Consider the following 6,143-nt stretch of genomic DNA (forward strand, 5'->3'; position numbering starts at 1 on the left):
GTCATGGTGCAGATAATGATGATGATAATAAAAGCTGGTTTGAAAAGGAAACTGTCAAACACACAACAGTCTGTCACGTCTGTCATTATGAAGTGTCACACTTTACATATTTTTCTTAGAGATAATGGGATTGCAGTTGGTGGGTAAGTTTCGGTTTCCTGCCTTCTGCTCTGCAGGACCGCCACCCTTTTTCCAGTAAAATGCTTTTTCTTCCCTCCTCAAGAAGCAGGATTCTCATGTGATTTGTATTCCTGGAATTTCTTTTGCTCAAGTGTTTCATTGGCTTAATATTGTTAGATATTCATCAGTTGGGAAGTCTTTCTTGAGAAATGTGTACACTAAGAAGCATTATTTAAATCAGTTAATTTCAAGGTTTAGTACCGTATGTAAAACAGCTAGACATGCAAACCACACATATTATCTATAAAATGAATTTTAATTAATTGTGGAAGCCTGGAAAAGTCTTTGAAATTCATTAGTCAAAATGTGTCCAGTGCCTTTAGTTTTTGAATGTTTTTTAACTCTGTAACTCCTCTATGTGTACAATACTTTTTTAATCTGTTGACATAAAGCACATCAGAGTAAAATACACTTGCCCATCACAGTTATTGAAATAGATGGATATGATCCTCTTCTTTTAATCATGTATTGCACATTTACCCTGTTAAATTTGACTGGTTTCTTTGTGTAAATGTTTTAAGTTGTAATACCTACTACTGAAAAAAAAGTTTATAACATTTAATTCCATGCACACAATTATTATTATTTTAGTTATAAATATATTTAGTATATTATTTTATTTTGAATTAGATTTGACCTTTTTTTTTTTTTATCTTTTTAGGAACAAGCTTAAACATAAATTACATTAGTTTTTCTATTTTCATGTAAGTAAATTTGTTGTTTTTGTTGTTTTTATTTTATTTTTTTCTTTTAAACATGTTTAGTTTTAGTAATTTGTAGCATTTTTAATCAAATTACTGTAGAAATGTTGCCTTGGCAATTTACTTATATATTTACAATATATATTTAGAATGTTTTTATATAGACTATGTTGAATTATTTCAGTTACCATATTTTGTCAATTAACGTAAATGTGTTTTAATAGTTTGGTTTAGTTAACAAGACTGACATGAGATATGTTTGCAGTGGCATACTCTTAATATGTCTGTAGTGAAAATATCTAAAAAAAGCTAAACAACTTAAAATTTTTAAGATCCCAATTATTGCATTACACATACAATACAGATATGACATGTGAAAACATTATTCAGCAATCTGAAAACTAGTGCACGTGTTAAGTTTCTATTTCCCAGCTCTGAGCTTTTCAAAGGGGGCGTGTCCTGAAGGATCATTTTAATATGAGCTGCAGCACCTTCATCTGCTGTTCGGTGAGACGGTGAACTTCACTCACTACAGATCAATAACCAGATCACTGCAAGAAACTTAGAGGATCAGTCTTCACCACACAAGGTATACATGTTAAGATATTTGTGTTTTCCATAAAGACAGTATTTGAAATGCTTGTGATGCTTAAAACCAATGTGCTTCTCTTCAACTGCTTTAAGGAGCTACTCTGAGAAGTAGCTCTGCAACTGCAAAAAACATCTTCTCTTTTCACATTTTCTGTTGCAGTTAACATATGGGATAAGCTGACATCATGCTTTCACTGTCCTTTGATGAAAAAATAAAAATATAAATTAAATCAAGAATTTCATGATAGAGAATGAGTATTTTCAACATTCTCAGCATATCAGAAAAAATATGGAATTCTGTAGAAGGCAAATGTTAATCATCTGGCATTTTGTTTTTATTCTTGAGACGACACTTGTTTGATTTATTGATTGAATAAATACTAGAATTTTTAAAAATTCTTCTTATGGTGTTTGATGTTTAGTTTTCCACAATTTTAAATTTACTGTATGTAGAAAAAACTAAGGCTTTAAAGCTCAATGATAACTTTTAGATTTAATGATTAAACTTAATTCCACTGTGTAATTAATTACTAATTTCTCTCTCTAAAAAGTATTGCATTACATATTACTAATTATTTTCTCAATCCCATACCAACTTCGACTAGTTAAACAATACAACATTAAAGAGCTTTTTTAATGCTTTCAATTATTTACAATTAGACAAATTATTCTTGAAAAAAGTATTTCAAGGAAGAGGGTTACATTTTAAAACATAGGCCTACATTTTAATATCAAACATGTTTTCTATAGACTTGTTCTCCACAGTATTTAAAACAATTAGATAACATCAGATAACTGATTCAATTACAGAATTTGCTTTTTAAGGTAAAAGTAGGCTAATTCCAAAATTACTTAGTAATGCATTACACCCAACAGTGGTCAAAACCACTGATATAAAAAAAGTGAAATTAATTAAATGGTGGAAATTCTGGAAAATAAAAATTGTGATCAGTCACAGCATATGAGATGCACTTGACAGAAAAACAAATTCCAAGTCTTTTTCTGTTTAAGCACTGATTGTTTTGTTTGTTTTAAATTACTGGCTCCTTGTGTTTTACTATCATTTTAATTCTTTAAATATTGCATCATTGGCTCTCTCTCTCTCTCTCTCTTACACAGTTGTCCATCATGGTGAGCACCCTAAATGAACTGCCCCAGCTGAGAGACTCAGGCTTTGGTCAGCCGTGGCCGAGACATGGCCTGAACCTGTTGTACTGGTTCGCTCATGACTATATAGACTTCAGGAATGGTGGAATTGTCCTCAATTTCAGGCCTGAGAATGGAGAGTTTGGCTTTCACAAGTACCATAACAGAATTGAAGACGAAGAACACAATATTGTGCCCACACCCACTCAGGATTTCCCATACTATGAGGTTGGCAACCTGAATTATGCAGGAGCAGGCGATCTTCCAAATTATGTCAGGGGAAATGACCGCAATATTCCTGACGGTAACAAGGATCGCATTATAGTGCGACTTGATGCCAGTGGCAGACTCAACAGGGTGTATGTGACTGAACACAGTGACCCGAAACGATTCGACTGGAGCAAAACCTTCCGTGTGAGTCAGGGCCTCCTCCTGATCATCAAGAACATGAGTCGAGAGAAGTATCTCACCGAGGTCTGCAGCACTCGAGAACAATATGTCAGACTACAGAGTCATGTGACACCGGCTTCTAACAACGACTCCTGGTGTGCCATTCTTTAAATATAAAGAGCCTGCCATTAATCTACTCTCATTTTACTCATGATTATTATATAAATATTTTTTATGTATATATAATTTTACATTGAACTGATTTAAATATTCATTAGTGATGTGCAGGAAATCGAGCCTTTATGAATCGATTGAGTGAATCGAAGCACCGCACACAGCAACATAGTGTGGGCCAGATCCGGCCCACCTCTGGTATATTTGGATTACATGTGGGCCAGATGTGATGTTGCTGTCAGGGACGTACCTGTCCAAGTCACGTGATTTCGGCAAATGAGGCTTTGTTATATCCTACTGTTTTGAAATGTGGGTGGTAGGATGGGTGGTATTAAATGTATTAAACGTGTGATTGTAAGTGAATCTCGAGTCATTTTTATCATTTAAGTTTTTAAAAGTTGATTAGGATGCATTCCATGTTATGTCTCCTGTTATAATCACACATTTTTATTCATTTGCTGATTTCCTTTCATTTCTATGCAATATGTGATTTCTCTGGCTTGGTTTGAAATAAAATGACTTTGGAAACTCATACTTTAAACTGTTCTTTTTTGTATGTGTAAATGCATCTCATTCAGTAATATCAGATGCTCTTGAAAACAAGTGTTATGCCTACATATGAGGGAGACTGGGGCTGATTGACAGAATTTTCATTCTTTTATGATTTAAGTGTTAAAAGGGAAGCACCAATCAGAAAAGATTTAAATGAAATGTTATACTAAACTAATTCCACAACTCACATTTGCTTGTCATACCAACCCTAGAATGTCATCAAAAAGTTGATTTATTTCACTAATTCCATTCAAAAAGTGAAACTTGTATATTATATTCATTCATTACACACAGACTGATATATTTCAAATGTTTATTTCTTTTAATTTTGATGATTATAATTGACAACTAAAGAAAAATCCCAAATTCAGTATCTCAGAAAATTAGAATATTGTGAAAAGGTTCAATATTGAAGACACCTGGTGCCACACTCTAATCAGCTAATTAACTCAAAACACCTGCAAAGGCCTTTAAATGGTCTCTCAGTCTAGTTCTGTGGGCTACACAATCATGGGGAAGACTGCTGACTTGACAGTTGTCCAAAAGACGACCATTGACACCTTGCACAAAGAGGGCAAGACACAAAAGGTCATTGCAAAAGAGGCTGGCTGTTCACAGAGCTCTGTGTCCGAGCACAATAATAGAGGCGAAGAGAAGGAAAAGATGTGGTAGAAAAAAAGTGTACAAGCAATAGGGATAACCGCACCCTGGAGAGGATTGTGAAACAAAACCCATTCAAAAATGTGGGGGAGATTCACAAAGAGTGGACTGCAGCTGGAGTCAGTGCTTCAAGAACCACTACGCACAGACGTATGCAAGACATGGGTTTCAGCTGTCGCATTCCTTGTGTCAAGCCACTCTTGAACAACAGACAGCGTCAGAAGCATCTCGCCTGGGCTAAAGACAAAAAGGACTGGACTGCTGCTGAGTGGTCCAAAGTTCTCTGATGAAAGTCAATTTTGCATTTCCTCTGGAGGAAGAGAGGAGAGGCACACAATCCACGTTGCTTGAGGTCCAGTGTAAAGTTTCCACAGTCAGTGATGGTTTTGGGTGCTATGTCATCTGCTGGTGTTGGTCCACTGTGTTTTCTGAGGTCCAAGGTCAACACAGCCGTATACCAGGAAGTTTTAGAGCACTTCATGCTTCCTGCTGCTGACCAACTTTATGGAGATGCAGATTTCTTTTCCAACAGGACTTGCGACCAGTACCTGGTTTAAGGACCATGGTATCCCTGTTCTTAATTGGCCAGCAAACTCGCCTGACCTTAAACCCGATAGAAAATCTATGGGGTATTGTGAAGAGGAAGATGCGATATGCCAGACCCAACAATGCAGAAGAGCTGAAGGCCACTATCAGAGCAACCTGGGCTGTCATAACACCTGAGCAGTGCCACAGACTGATCGACTCCATGCCACGCCGCATTGCTGCAGTAATTCAGGCAAAAGGAGCCCCAACTAAGTATTGAGTGCTGTACATGCTCATACTTTTCATGTTCATACTTTTCAGTTGGCCAAGATTTCTAAAAATCCTTCCTTTGTATTAGTCTTAAGTAATATTCTAATTTTCTGAGATACTGGACTGAAGTTGTCAGTTATAATAATCAAAATTAAAAGAAATAAACATTTGAAATACAAACCCGATTCCAAAAAAGTTGGGACACTGTACAAATTGTGAATAAAAACAGAATGCAATGATGTGGAAGTTTCAAATTTCAATATTTTATTCAGAATACAACATAGATGACATATCAAATGTTTAAACTGAGAAAATGTATCATTTTAAGGGAAAAATAAGAGATTTTAAATTTCATGGCATCAACACATCTCAAAAAAGTTGGGACAAGGTCATGTTTACCACTGTGTGGCATCCCCTCTTCTTTTTATAACAGTCTGCAAACATCTGGTGACTGAGGAGACAAGTTGCTCAAGTTTAGAAATAGGAATGTTATCCCATTCTTGTCTAATACAGGCTTCTAGTTGCTCAACTGTCTTAGGTCTTCTTTGTCGCATCTTCCTCTTTATGATGCGCCAAATGTTTTTCTATGGGTGAAAGATCTGGACTGCAGGCTGGTCATTTCAGTACCAGGATCCTTCTTCTTGTGTTCACCGACAATGTTTTCTGGAAGTATTCCTGAGCCCATGTTGTGATTTCCATTACAGTAGCATTCCTGTATGTGATGCAGTGCCGTCTAAGGGCCCGAAGATCACGGGCATCCAGTATGGTTTTCCAGCCTTGACCCTTACGCACAGAGATTGTTCCAGATTCTCTGAATCTTTGGATGATATTATGCACTGTAGATGATGATAACTTCAAACTCTTTGCAATTTTTCTTTGAGAAACTCCTTTCTGATATTGCTCCACTATTTTTTGCCGCAGCATTGGGGGAATTGGTGATCCTCTGCCCATCTT

Source organism: Chanodichthys erythropterus, chromosome 12 (genome assembly GCF_024489055.1).
Source record: "Chanodichthys erythropterus isolate Z2021 chromosome 12, ASM2448905v1, whole genome shotgun sequence".
NCBI classification, from domain to species: Eukaryota; Metazoa; Chordata; class Actinopteri; order Cypriniformes; family Xenocyprididae; genus Chanodichthys; species Chanodichthys erythropterus.